Source organism: Spinacia oleracea, chromosome 5, assembly GCF_020520425.1.
Source record: "Spinacia oleracea cultivar Varoflay chromosome 5, BTI_SOV_V1, whole genome shotgun sequence".
In the NCBI taxonomy this organism is placed as follows: domain Eukaryota; kingdom Viridiplantae; phylum Streptophyta; class Magnoliopsida; order Caryophyllales; family Amaranthaceae; genus Spinacia; species Spinacia oleracea.
In genome coordinates, this window is record NC_079491.1 from 101,137,957 (window position 1) to 101,154,032 (window position 16,076).

General features: G+C 35.5%; 1 long non-coding RNA gene across 1 annotated transcript; it reads left to right on the forward strand.

The window, feature by feature from the left end:
• The first annotated feature begins 12,039 nt into the window (after window positions 1–12,039).
• On the forward strand, window positions 12,040–13,719 carry LOC130460852 (uncharacterized). The gene is made up of 2 exons (XR_008921039.1): window positions 12,040–12,318; window positions 12,808–13,719. It is a non-coding gene; the product is annotated as an uncharacterized lncRNA (long non-coding RNA).
• Window positions 13,720–16,076: the final 2,357 nt, after the last annotated feature.

The window sequence follows — 16,076 nt, forward strand, 5'->3', positions numbered from 1 at the left end:
TCGCTCGATGCTTGCTCTTGAACATAAGGTAAGAGTTGTCATCCTTATTATGTCCAGAGGTGTTCCTCGGTTTCAGAGTTCAACTGATTAAATAAACAGATAATCATAGCCTATGATTCATCCGAGCACGGCCATGCATTTCACAGTTTCTAGCTCTCCGAGTGGCCTTGTACAACTTTTAAGCATCTCATCCCGATTTATGGGAGGACAATCCCAATCTTGCGATCTTGAGATTAGACTTCGTTTGATAGGTGATTACCTGAGCGTTGCCTTTATAGCCTCCTTTTACGGTGCGACGGTTGGTCAACGTCAAAGCAACCAGTTCTCAAACAAGTAATCTCAAATCACTCAGGTATTGAGGATTTAGTGTCTAATAATTTAATGAAATTTACTTATGACAGACTTTCATCTCTTACAGTAAAGTTTCATAGGTCTTGTCCGATACTAGTCTTCCCAAAGTAAGTATCTATGCAAATGATTATGACATTGCCATGTCCACATAGTTCAAGAAACATAACTACTAGTCATCTTGCATTCTAATCGTCTAACGTTTTCTATGCGTCCAATTTTATAGAAAACTCCGACTAGGGACCATTTTCAACCTTTGACATTCAAGTTCACTTGATAGACATTTCTTAGTCACAGGACTGGTCCTGACAGTCTATCTTGAATATATCGTCAAATTGAAGGGACTCATCATTTAATACTAAACCAAGATTAAATGGAATATGAAAATACATTTCATATATGATAAATGTTCAACCCCAATGTTTTACAACCATGGGCCTCAAACCCATCTTCTAAAACTGTTCATGGAATTTCAAAGCTATGCTTGATTTCCAGTGCTACAATGTAAGTGTTGCTTCTCACTTGTTGCATAGGTTTAGTTATCATGCTTTGCCAATCTTAATATCCTTTTCATCGAATGTTCTTCGAGATAGATGATAAGATCTTTTGAGTATGTTTATTTTGTGATCTAGTCTTTCTCGCTACAATGGTGGTTCTACGCATTTCTCAATGAAGAACCATCAAGTTAGCAGACCTTTTTCTTGCTTCAAGAGTGGTTCTACGCATTTTTCAATGAAGAACTATCAAGCCAGCAGATAGGTGATCTTCCCAAGTTCAGTGAAGAACTCTTTAACATAAACAACCTTGTTTTATTGCTTCTTAGGCAATAAGTACTTTTACTTCAACTGTTTAGGTTGCTAGTGATGCTTTGTTTGGATTTGCTTATCCAAGCAGTTCACAGATATGTGGAAGACTTTCCAGCTGTATCTTAGAACATAGAAATTAATATTTTAATTTCCCACGCAACAACTCATGGTCTCCAATCCATGTTGCCATTTCGAAACACGATGCTCTTTAGCTCGTCCTTGTCAATGGTTAACTCCAAAGGGTCTTGCTTGATCCTTTGCCAGTGTTTATGCGTGTAGCATCAATATTTAGCATATCTTTATTTCCTTGAATCCAGAACTATTCCTATGTACCTTTTCAAGTACCATAAGTGTTCTTGATCTCAATCTAGTTGATCTTCACTTAGATCAATAGAGATTGGTATATGTTCGTCATGCCTAAAGTCATACGATACATTTTTGGCGATCCTCATATTATATCATACATGATAAATTCTTTTGCAGAATAATTCCCAATTGAATTCTATTCATGTAACTTTAGCTCATTCAATTTCGGTAGATACTGAATCCAGCTAAATTCTTTGACATATAATATAGGTTAAGAATCTCACTTAGATCCTTTGATGTTTTAACTTAGTAAATGCTTATACATAGTTCAAACATTCTTTTACTTAGATTTATTCACATGGGTCGAATATCTCCAATGGAGTATTTCGTGTTTGATTTAGTAAATGCCATTACTTCATCCAAAACAATATTATAAGATCTTTGTAAATAGATCTTAGTACCCAGTATGTACTAAGTTTCGCCTTGGTCCATCATTGATGAATAATCTCAAATCTAAGTATTTAGCATTTGAATGTTATTTCACAATAGAGAGATATGTGTGTGATACACATAGGACCAATTAAGTTTTATGTACTCCCACTAAACTTCTTATATATCTATAAGAATCATGTACATTTTATGAAACTAAAATACTTATTAGCTTCACTAAAATACATTTCTAATTCCCAATTGCTTGCTTAAATCTGTACTTAGATTTTATAAACTAGCTTTTCTTTTCAAGCATTTATTTGGATCCACAAATCCTATGACATAGCATGTACATAGTTTCTTCCAATATTTGACTGAGGAAGATGTTTTGTCATCCAATTGCCATATGTACCAATATGCAATCATTGCTTGAATTATAGACTTAAGCATTATGATTTTGCATGAGGTTTCAACACAATCCACATCGTGAATTTGCTTGTAACCTTTAGCAACTAATCTAGCTTTGTGTGTGAACAAAATTTCATGTTTGATGGTTTTTATCCTTAAAACAAACTTTGCAACCAATAGGTGTGAAACTATTCTTGCAAATCAACAAAATTTCAATTTTGTCATCAAAACATTGAGTATGTTTTATGGCCTCTAACCATTTAAAACCTTTGAGTCTATATATGGCCTCTAACCATTTTAGGGAATCTGGGTTTCGTCATAGCTTTCTTATAAGTCACAAACTCATTAATCTACATGATAATAGTTTGACTGCAAGTTGTAGGTTTCTTCACTATCTAATAGAAGAATTGCATAGTTTCAGTGACCTGAACTCCATGTTTCTTCACTATCTAATAGAAGAATCTCATAGTTTCAGTGACTTGAACTCTATGCCTATAAGGGTATAGAACATCAAACAACAGAATGTCAATAGCCACTTAAAAGTCCTTTGAATATTCTGTTCTCCTTGAAGCACTTGTAAAGTCTTCTAAGAGATGTCTATTCTTTAAAGCCACTTGTAAAGTCCTTACAGAATAAGTTCGGATTTTCTGAAGAACTTCGAAAAGCCTCCGGAATGTCCGTTTATGTTTGTTGTTCGCCTCGAAGAATTTCGAGGTCTATTTTCTCCCACTTGTCATTTTGGAAACGAATCTCCAAAAGGACATCATTTCGAGCAAACAAACATTATGTTCTCAAAAATTCGTGGTAGAAACAATACCCTTGTGTCTCATTTGAATAAATCACAATGAAACGTATATCTATACTTGGGCCTTAGTTTGTTGAATAACAAACACTAAGCTCCCACTGAGTTTAGCAACTCTCTAGATATATTTTATGAAAAAGTTATTCTGAAATTACTTTTCAATAGCTTTGAGGAATTTGGTTTAGTTTGGTGGTAGTTGAGCATTTTGTTTTAGAAATTATAGGAAAAGTCTTTATGATTCATCATTGATCGAATCAAGTACTAATTGACTTCGATTATTCCAACTAAGATATGCCATATCTTATGGACCTAGATTGTGAAATTACAACACACAATCATTGATGATCATATTTGGTCTCAAGTAATCATAAACATGATCTAACCTAGATCTTTATGATTTCTTGCCAAGTGGGATTTATACTTCTGAATCTTTGAACTAGCCAAACAGATTCAACTTATATCACATTTGAGTCAATAAACCTATATTCACTCAAATCCATGTGAAATAATGAAGTCATAAAATCTTTCTTTAGCTTTGAACTCTATTGTCTAGGCGTTCTAACAATAGTTCATATCTTTTGTTACTTTCAACAAGTAAGACTAGTCGTCTTAAATTGATCTAGAAATCAATGAACTTTCAAAAGTCCATTAAAATAGAGCTTTTGAATGTTAACTTGTTGATATGGTCTAAGCAACAATGCAAAAGATTAGTGGAACTCAAATCAAGGGGTTGATTTGAACCTAGTAAAGTTTTTATTTTTTAAAGAGTTGTTTGTTTTAATCAAGCATATTGACTCAACCCGTAAATGACCATTTCATTCAAATAAACAAACAAACATTGTTTTTGTTCTTCTGAATGTGAGTCTTTCTGTGTTTGAAACAGAAATTTAGGTATGCTGATTATGGAACAAAATAGCCATTAAGTTCCAGCCTTGAAAGGACTTAAAACAAACTAGATGACCCTACAACTAATGTAGCATTGCCATGCTTCATTTCCCACTTGTAGGTCATTAGTGTAGCCTAGCTTCATTGTTTGAGTTATTACCGAAGTAAGAACCTCAAGCGGTATATGATACCAAGGAAGTTTGATTGCTAGGTCACTTTTCTTTAAACATAAACTTATAGGTAGAAACGGAATCGTAAACTCCTTTCATTTGTTCCTTGTTTTCCTATTTCTTGTACCCTTTCTTATAGTCTTAAGAATTGAATTCTTTAGTGTTGACTTTTATACTTTGTTAGACATGTCCAATGTCACCAACAAGGTTCTTTCCATTTAATTTATGTTGAACATTCTGTTTCAACTAGATGATCTTACCAGAAGCTTCTAAAGTTCTCTAAGCATCGATCTATTCGAATGTCTAGGGACTAGACTCATTCGAGAATTAAATGGACAAAGATATTAGGTTGTTAACCATTGGTAAAGCTGAGCGTTTAAACTCATTGCTTTATGATCTCAAAACTACAGTGTATTTTGAATTCACAAGCACCAATTGGTTTGCCATTCGATTTTGATACTCGAAAACAACCATAAAAGTCGCTATAAGAAACGTACATTTTAAATTGCTCATTTTCTCTCATTTCCGTGAATCGTTCTTGGATTCACTACCAATCGAGGAAATTTACTGTTACCTTTCTAAAAGGATTTACTGCAGTGCAAGATATTTAATTATAAACAATAATTAAAACATACATTGAAGCATGCAAAGTCTAAACATTTATCATGAATAATAACTTGAAAATGAAAGCAATCATGCAATTTAATCAAGTCATTAGCATTTTATTCGAATTATGTGTTCCGGCAGGTGTGAATAAAATGATTCCAAGATCCTAAAATCATTGAAGAACTAAGCACAGTTTGTCGACTTAATCCTAAAACATCTTAGGTAAGCAAAAGCCTTTTGCTAATAGTCTAGAAACTATTCTTGGTTGATAGGTACGTCTAAGAACTTATTAGGTAAACCTATCGATTTTGCCACGACATAAAAGGACTCCTTACTTATATCGTTGAGTTTCACCAAAACTAACGTGTACTCACAATTATTTGTGTACCTTGCCCCTTTAGGACCAATAAGTAACACCTCGCTGAGCGAAAACTATTACTAGATTGATGTAAAGGATATCCAAGCAAGTGTATATTTTGGCATGGCACCTTTTAACTCAATTTTTAAGTTTGGAACTTAAGGCTCTTACTATGTTGGTTAGATTTTAAGTGAACTAAAATCCTTAATCATGCAACATAATCAAGCTTTTGATCTCATGCATTTTAAGACATATTTAAAAGCAATAAATAACTTAAACATGCATAAGATAAATGTGATCTAGTATGGCCCGACTTCATCTTGAAGCTTTAACTTCAAAGTCCGTCTTGAAAATCTCTGTGGGAGGCACCATTTTCTTCAAATAGAATAAGCTATAATTAAAACTAATTACAACTATTTGATGGTACGCAGACCATATTTAAATTGAAAAACAACTTTGGTACTTTAGACCAATTACATTCAAATTAATGGTACGCAGACCATATTTTCTATTCTATTTGGGCCATACTAGTCACTTCATAACCTGCAAAACAGTACATATACAATATATACCATTCACCCATTCATTATCATGAATGGCCCACTTAGCTGGTTAGTAAAACACATTATACATCACGTAAACATTTGCAGCAATTAATCAAGGGCACCAATAATCTACCAATTATTCAGTCCTTATTAATTCTAATCAAGTTGTTTTAACCTTAAGGATTTGTAGACCTAATCAAGAGTTTATGACTAAAAGGGCTCCCACTTAAACCAATAAATTCATATGCTTTACTAATTTTAAACATAAAAATGTATTTCTAGTCTAACCGGAAACATACAAATTTAATTAAAATTTAAAGCTCATATAAATTTATAATTGAATCCAAAAGTTTAATTTAATTTCAGTCGTACTTAAATTAATTCATGATTTTAATTTTAGTAAAATAATTAGAATAAATAAAATTTATTATAATTACAATATTCAAAATCAAAATCCAAGAAAATAATTTAAATTATTAATTTTAAAATTAATTAAAATTACGTAAACTGAAAAATTTCAAATTAAACATTCAAAACGATCTAATCGCAACGCAAACACCCTACGCATCGCACGCCCATGGGCCGCACGCACACAGCCATCGCTGGCCATGTGCGCGCAGCCTATGCGCTCGTCGCATAGCTGCTGCATCTCCATCGCAAGCCATCGCACGCTGTGGTGCTTGCTGCGCGCGCGCCAGCGCTCGACGCACGCGAGCCATCGCTCGCTGTGCGCGCTCGCCAGCGCACGCTGCGCGCGCTCCATCGCTCGCTGTGCGCGCGAGCCATCGCTCGCTGTGCGCGAGCAATTGCGCGCGTTCAACGCTGGGCGCAGCGCTCGTGGCACGCGAGCTTGCGCTCGCTGCGCGCGAGGCTGCGCGCGCTTGCGCGAGGCAGTGCGCGTTGTGGCGCAGCTCGCTTGCTGCCCACACGCGACTGCCATGGCTTTCCTTTCGCCCATGCCCATACGTCCATAGCTCGTGGCCCACGACACAAGGCAGGGCTGCTGCCTTGTGCTCGTGCACCATGCCTTGCTCATTGCATTCGTGCCGCACGGGCGACGAGCTCCCTTGCTCGTCGTCGCATGCCCGCACTATACAACACCCCTTAAGGGTAACACGAAGCGTCCATTGCTTTGTGCGTGCAAGTTATATGAACGAATCGCATAAAAAATTTAAAATTTATATTTAAAATTAATGACAAATTAATAAATAATATTAATTTCATAATTTTAGGGCGAAAAATCGAAAATTTATTATCCAATTGATTTCCGATTATTATGGATTCAAGTCTAGGTCATAAAAATTTAAAATTTATCATAAATTTACAATTTTTATGGTGGTTTTTAATCATAGGTTTCTAATTAAATTATAATTAATTATGAAAATCAAATTAATTCTAAATTATTCTAATTTTCAACAAATTAATCATAATTACAAATTAGATTGCATAATTAACAAGGCTAGGGATTAAAACTTGTTAAACATATACAGTAGGTCAATCAAAAATTCAAGATTTATCAACAAGAATCGCAAATATTTAATTTAACATCTTAAATTTACGAAATTTTGCATTCGAAAAACTAAAACCTTCGAAAAGTCATAGTTAGGCTTCGAATTTGAGAATTCTGGGTTCGGTAGAAAAATATTATTTTTGTCAAAATTTTAGAATGCCTTTTACATGCGGAATTGACACAAAAATCACTCGATTTGGATGAGTAACGAAGAAACTGCCGAAAAACTGCGTACGTATAATTAAATAAACGCAATTTGCAATTAATTAACAATTACGAAAATTAATCACCCCTTTTAATTCATGCAAATTTGTAATATTTAACCATGTTCGTGCAATTTAGATTATGAAAATAATAAGGGGCTCGTGATACCACTGTTAGGTTATGATACATATGACAATTCATAAATCATGCGGAAAAACCATTTAGCCAGGAATACATATTATTTACACATAATCATATAGCATAATTTAGATGCATACTCTTTGTTGCGTGCCTTCCCTAGCTGCGCCCGAACCGAACAAGAACAAGTCTTTAGGACTCCAAGTGTCGTCCCTCCGTAGATAGTCCACAGCACGTCCGGATCCGCCTTAAGATTGACCAACTAGAATCGCCCTTAAGGTACTAGAATTTTCGGCACTCTTAGGTAAGAAATATGGCTGAATTTTTCTCTCAAAACTCACTTTGAATACTTGAATTAATCTCTGAAAATATGTGACCCTAGGCACGTATTTATAGAGTTATGGAAAGGGAATTGGAATCCTAGTAGGATACGAATTAATTAAACTTAGAATCCTATAAGAACTCTAATTAATTAATTTATCCTTTTAGGAATAGGAATTTAATCATATACTAATTTCTAATAGTTTTAGGAATCGTGCATGAACACAAACTCACACACACACACGGCAGCCACGAGGGCCGCCCATGCGTGCGTGCGAGCAGCAGCCCACGCAGCGAGGCCCATGGCCTTAGGCGCGCGCTGGGCCTGCCTTGTGGTGGGCCTGGGCGCTGCCTTGGCTGGGCGCGCGTTTGGCTTGCTGGGCGATGGCCCGACTTCGTGCTGGGCCTTCGTCCGGCAGGCCTCGTCCGATGCTAATTCGTACGATACGCTTCCGATTAAATTCCCGGTTCCGGGATTCATTTCCGATACGAACAATATTTAATATTTCCGATTCCGGAATCAATTTCCGTTTCGAACAAATATTTAATATTTCCGTTTCCGGAATTATTTTCCGATTCCGATAATATTTCCGATTCTGACAATATTTCCGTTTCCGGCAATATTTTCGATTCTGGTAATATTTCCATTTCCGATAATATTTTCCGATACGTACCATGTTTCCGTTTCCGGCAACATCTACGACTTGGATAATATTTATATTTCCGATACGATCCATATTTCCGTTTCCGGCAATATCATCGTTTCCGGAGTATTCATTTCTTGCCTGTGACGATCTCAGCTCCCACTGAAACCAAGATCCGTCGATTCCGAATATCCATAGATGGAGTATCTAATGCCATTAAATACTTGATCCGTTTACGTACTATTTGTGTGACCCTACGGGTTCAGTCAAGAGTAAGCTGTGGATTAATATTATTAATTCCACTTGAACTGAAGCGGCCTCTAGCTAGGCATTCAGCTCACTTGATCTCACTGAATTATTAACTTGTTAATTAATACTGAACCGCATTTATTAGACTTAACATAGAATGCATATTTGGACCAAGGGCATTATTTCCTTCAAATTAACCCTAGGCGTCTGGTACCATGAAAGAATATTTTCCGTAATCTTTGCATTAACCTCAAAGGGTATATATACTAGGTACATTAGGGTTATAAAATATACACTAAATAAATCTACGATATTCACAGAATAATATGTACGATTACATTGGATTATCTACATAATCTAACACTATAGTTAACATAACTTCAGAACAGAGGTTGGTTTGTTTTTTGTTTGGTGTTGTCTACCGTGTCTCGTTCGTCTGTTGAAGCTGAATATGGTGCCATGGTTGTTGCCACTTGTGAGTTAAAATTGTTGAAATCTTTGCTTCACTCCCTTGGTATTCTGCATTCTAGGCCTATGAAGTTGGTATGCGACAGTTAACCTGCTATGGATTACTATACTAAGCATATTAAGGTATACTGTCATTTAGTTCATGATGAGCTGTTAAAGGGTAATCTTTCTACGTCGTATGTTCCTACTAATCATCAATTGGTGGGTATTCTAACAAAGGCACTTGGTCGGCAACAATTTGGGTTTCTGTTACGCAAGTTGGGCATTTGTGACTTACATGCTCCAACTTGAGGGGGAGTATTAGGAATTATAGTGTATCTAGAATTTCGGTTTATGTAATATGTTATGTTCCCTATTGTTCGTAGTTTATGTTTAGGAGTTTATGTCGTTTTAGGGTTGTGTTCCGTGTATTATATATATGTGTTACGAAAGGCTTGATTTTTGTTTCTTCTGAATCATGCCTTAAGGTATGCTTATGTAACAATATTAATATAAGGTGTTTTATCAACAAAAAAAGTTACTCCCTCCGTCCCAGAATAGTTGTTACACTCTCCTGGGCACATAGTTTAATGCGATATGTAGTAGTGTGGTTATCAATTGTTATTTTATTGAAAAAGTAGATGTGATAGGAGTTAGTGGGGTATTTTCTTAATTGAATGAGAGAGGGTGTGGGGACAAAAAAAATTTTAGTGGGAAGAAAGAGACAATATAATAATTGTGGGGTCATTCCTAATTTAGAAGTGTAACAACTAATCTGTGACGGACGAAAAAGGAAAGTGTAACAACTAATGTGGGACGGACGAAAAAGGAAAGTGTAACAACTAATCTGGGACAGAGGGAGTACTAAACAGAGCCAATTATTGGTTTTTTTAAGTTACTTGAGCTACTTCTGTGAGTTGTGTCCAAAAGAAAGACATGGGCTGAGCTTAGAGACCAGGACAAAATAGAAAAAATGAATCGGATAAAATCTAACTGGCCGGTTCTTGTGTTTTATTACATATTTTCTACAATTCAAATGGAAAAGTGCCCCTTTAATTCGTTTACCCTAAAGTTTGTTCATTTTTTGTTACAACAATTTAATTTTTACATATGCCAATACTTTTACTTACTCTTTTCAAAGATTCCTCAAACCGAGGTTATGTTTTATCCCGCATACATGACCATGGTTGCTCGTTCTCGTACTTTTTTTAGGTTGACACAAGATGTGATCTCACTATTTCTATGTACATGCCACATTTGACTCTTTTGCACTATGCAATTATTAATTATTTTATTACTTATATAAAAAAAATTAAATGTCATCAATTTAAGTAATGTTGGGTGGAACTCAATATATATTTTCTTGACATCTAACTTTTTTATAACTTCTTTAATATATAATTAATGATAGTAATGGTCAAAGTGTGCAAAAAATTCAAATGTTACTTGTATTTAAAAACGTACATAATCATCAAAGTTCTTAAAAAGTTTGCATGAAAGGTGTTTGAATTACTTAATTTCACCAAAATTAGAAGACAATTTTATGTTAAGTTCACCAAAATTAGAAGACAACTTTATGTTATACTTGGGAGTGTCGGCTGGAATTTCACTTAAATCGGAACACAATCAGTAATATGTTCAATTTTTTGAAAAATCATTTTGTTCCTAGATACATATAAGATTATGTGTAAATATGGAACCAAGTGTGTATTTTTGCTAGCTTGATTAGCTTTTCTCATTTATAAAAATTTATAGAATGATTATTATTCACATTACATATTTTCTTCTCTTTCCTTTCTCCTTTTTTCCCTTTGTTATGTTATTTCCTTTTCTTTTGGTAAAACAAACATCCGTTAAGAGTGCACTCTAATCACTTGATTTTTATTTACGAAGTATTTTTCTAAACTTATCGTATCTTAATTGAACTGGACTGAACTTATTTAAGGTGAATAGAAGATCTAAATGTACTCGAGAAGAAGATAGAGGAGGTCGAAGACTTGGGGGAAGGTAATCTTTTGTGCTGATTTCTATTTTCTAGTATCACGTGAAACTGCGGATTGTGGTGGGGTGTAGGAATGGCAATGGGTAGGGTTTGGGTAGGGTCTAGTAATATCCGGACCCGAACCCTAATTTTTTGACCTATACCCATACCCTACCCTTACCCTATAGGGTCTAGAATTACAAGACCCTTACCCGGACCCTATGGGTCCAGTAGGGTATGGGTAGGGTCTAGGGTCCGGAGCGGGTCCGTATTGCGTATTTTTTCTATAACTTTTTTCAAGTTTTTTTATATCCAACCATATGTAATGCACAAAAAAAAATACAAGACAAACGATTAATTTGACATTTTAAAACAAATAAATCCTAGTGCCCCAAATCATCCTTGTATTTCCTTAAACATATTACAATTTAATGTACTAAGGTCACGAATTAAAAAAAATCTCAGGTTCTCAAGTACACAATGTCAATGTTAGAGGTTTTTTTGACTAGTGAGTGGTAGTGTTGGATGGTTGTTAGAGGAGTAAATGTGATTTTGTGGATTGCCTTAAGGTTTTGTGTTATTTTTATATTTCTTTAATGAAATTTGAGCGGATTTAGTTTAGAGTCTGGGTAGGATATGGATCTTAAGGGTCTATGGGTAGGGTCTGGGTAGGGTAAGGGTCTTGGACCCTTACCCTACCCTATTCGATACATCATATACCCATACCCTACCCTTACCCTATAGGGTCTAGAAAATTAAGACCCATACCCTAATTTTAGGGTAGGGTCTGACAGGATCAGGGTAGGGTCTTGGACCCGTTGCCATCTCTAGTGGAGTGTTATATAAGTAGAGTCAATTGCCAAGAAAATTCATGCAAAACAGACAACTACCTCAAACAAAAAGATTTCCCTTAAAACAGAAAACCCAAATCTAAAGGAACTCTTTTGTAAAAACTAAGTAAAATAGTCGTACGAGATAAACTACTAAATTATTAACCCTTCGGCGCATTTAGCTTGTTTCCCTCCTTCATACGCATTCCTCTCTTCTGGTGGTCATCTTTGCATTCTCTATTCGGATTTCAATCTTAATTCTGGGTTTTGCTTTCTGGGTGTTTCTGTTTCAGAATTCAAGGGCTTCAGATTCATTCTATCTTGATTTCAGGTTAGGTTCTTGGGTTTCCCTTTTTCTTCTTGGTGTTTCATAAATACTTATTTGATTATTATTATGTATATTATTTCTGTTTTTCATTAAGTTTTTACTGTTTCTTGCATATTATACTTTGATGGGTTGGAATTTTTCTATTTAGTTGTCATTTTGTTTTCCTAATTGTTCATTTTGAGTAGTCAGTTGATATGTTTTTGTTTTTGCTAGTGATCATGATATCGTGCAAGTATCTAATTTCATTTTAGTTCTTGGATAAGTTATCCATAATGCTATCCATTAAAATTGGACGGAAGTGTTCATGTTAAAGTGATTAATTGAATTTGGGGAAGCTAATACAGTTGAAAATTAACAAGGGTTTTCAAATTTTTTCTTGGAATGCATGCATCATTTTAGTTATTCTGTCATGAATGGTCTCATTGACCTTTGAATTTAGTAATCTATGGTTGTTTGCAATTTGCTAATGACTCTTTCCTTACGCTTTTCTAGGACAACTTATATGAGCTGAATATTGCACTTTATGAGAGGTATAAATGACATTGATCCGCGTTTGAAACGTATTAAAGAATCTTTAGAGGAATCAAATAGCTTCTTGGAGAAATCTTGTACCATCAATTCGATTGCCATTGATTTGGGAGATACAATGGCTAGAACTATACCCTTCGAAAGAGAAATGGTAGGATCAAAAGGGTTTATAAGGAAAGATGAATTTGTTAAAGTTATTACCAAGGCCTTGTATTTCCTTGGTTATAATAAGACTGGAGCCCTTTTAGAACAAGAAACAGGAATAGCTCTGCATTCATCTAGAGTTACGTCGTTTATGCAGCTTGTATTGGAAGGGAAATGGGATGAGAGTATCCTCAGTTTGCGTGCTATCAACGTCCCAATTCAAACTGAGAAATCCGTTAAATTTATAATTTTCGAGCAAAGTTTCTGGAACTCATACAAAGTGGAAATACTGAGGATGCAATGGTGATGCTAAGAAATGAGATTTCACCTCTTCTTATAAACACGAACAGGGTTCCTCAGCTTGATGCCTGCCTTATCTCTCATTCGCAGCAATCCGAAATAATTGGTACCGAAACTATATGTGTCAGTTCACGGCCAGACATTCTGGAGAAATTGCGGAAATTGTTTCCTGGTGCAACGATTGTACCTGAAAGAAGATTAGAGCAACTAGTGGAGCAGGCTCTTGATATGCAACGAGAATCCTGTTTGTTACATAATACACTTGATAGTGAACTGACATTGTATACTGACCATCAATGTGCGAGAAGCCAGATTCCTTCCGGAACTGTACAGGTCAGAGCCAGTATGTGCTGGATTGTTTTTTTTAAGTCGTGACAGACTATGAATGGACACAAGCATCAAATTTCATGATAAAGTGTTTGTTTCAAATAAGATATTTATTGCACATTATGTAACTTCACTCTAAATCATTGTAACTTCCCGAAACATCATGATATATGTTGAAAAATAGTTATCAACCTTGTAGAGTTGTATCCTATTCCCAACAAACTATATTCCTAGTCAATAAATTTTAAAGTGGGAAAGGAATATGCCATTTAAAGAAAACTTTGCCTTTGCTTTCTTCAGGTGATTTGGTTATTCCTCTATTATTGACCTTTATCTTTTTATTCCTAGACAACTAGTCTACTATTTCATCCTCTTTCATAAGATTTAAAGTATAAGTTCTCCTTTTGCCGGCTCTGAGATCCCTACTGGTCACTGACTCTTTTGTTTCCAGTGGAGTACATTTAAAGGGTAGACGTGTAATTAATTGGGTTAAGTCAACCTCGAATGTCATGTTAAAATCGTAATCTTCGGCGTTATTATATTATGCTTTGTATATGAGGTTAGATTCCTCCTGCAGAGTTATCTTAATGCTAGTAGCTGATTGGGCCAGACTTGAGAAATCCCTGAAGAGTGAACCATCCAACTTCTTAGGGAATTGAATAGATAGCCCATTTTTGTGCCATCTGTAAAATTTTTGCCTCTAGGATGTGGACATGTCACGTGGTTATAGCATTTTTAAACATGGTGAGATAGTCTCGTACTAACTCTCCGGTTTTTTGTTGAATTAGCTAAATCTCTTATTGTGACTCCGATTACTATTCTACTAAAGTGACTCTTAAACTGACTAACCATGGCCTTCCTACTATTCATTGTACCCTTATGCACGTGGGAATACCATTCAAAAGAAATTCCCGTTAAGGAACAGACAAACATCTTCAAGTTTAGGTAGTCATTATCAAATTCTCTACACTAACACTCATATTTGATAATTTTCTCATCTCCAGTGATGAAAATGAGGTCTAAGCATTCTAATATTTCTAGGCAAAAGGTAAGAACCTATTATCCATCTGAGAATTGGTTTTCCCATGACTGCTTCTATCCTAGTAACTAAGCGGTCACCTACTAGTCTTTGCCCTAGACTCCCCAAATGCCTCACAAGTGGCTCATGTTGGCCTTGAGGAAGATTGACTCGGGGAGTTCCCCACCTATCGTTGTTAGGCGTAGGAGGAAAGGTTTGTTGGTAATATTAATTCCCCCCAATAGGATAACTAGCTACCAAAATTCATGACATGGTTAGGAGGGGGTCTTATTGAAAACCCATATGGTGGTCTTGGGAATGGAGGTTTGGTCTAATTTGGCACATATATTTTATGAGCCCGATAATATCCTCCACCGTCATGATTTGGATTATCATTAGGAAGGAAATTTGGTTGTCCTATCCTTTGTGGAGTGGGCCGGTGAAATCCTTGGTACTAAACATGTATTTCGTATGAGGTTGTAGGAAACTCATTATGCATCATAGAAGGATTTGATGACATGGAAGCTTGCTAGTATTAATCTAACATGTTCTGTAACCCTTCATTCATTCTAAGATGTTCGTAACCATCAGAGATATTTATGGCTCTGGACCGATTCGAGGGAAGATTATGATTTCTGTTAACTGCTCTTTAACTAGATGCATGGCCAATCCTTTTCTTATGGAGGATACCCTAGTAGGAAGTAATTCCATTGATTATGTTGTAGAGTTTTATTTCTAGGTTGATTATTATTACTTTCAAGGGCTTTCAGTATTCTTTCATTTAATTAAATATGCGTCTCAATTAGTTGTTCTAGTTTAACCACTACCTCAATTGCTACGCTTTTTGTCAACGCATCATTGGTTACGTTCAGAGTATTGTTGATATCAATTATTACTAAGTTTACATGACTTGGTACTGATTCCCCAGAAGATTTTGATACATTACTTAGTATGACAGTGAATACTCTAGCAGACTCCTCTACAAGCATCTGGTATTTAGAATCGAATTGAATCCGCTGACTCTCCCTAGTTTCATCCAATAAACCCTTCACTATCTCTAAATACCCAGTGTATAAAGTATTTATCCGATTAAATTTCTAGTATGGGAAGAGGCCTGGCCACCCCTCATAGGAGAGGATTCGTCTAACTCTAGACTTGGGTTAGATGTTCTTGTGGACTTTTAACCTCAATAGGATCCAGGAGAGGAAGTGTCATGGAAAGGAGTTGTTGGTCTAGGAGGGTTTCCGAGGAGATGTCATTATTCATCATCATCCGCTTATGGGTTTTCTCTTCTGTTCACTTAGTCTTTGGTGGCATAATTTTGGATGAAAAATTACGCAGTTAGAATTACAATAGATTTATTAATTAATTTATTAATTATCTCTCCCACTATGGTCGCCAAAAACTTGTTGACGCTATACGCGAACAAGCAATAACACCTTAT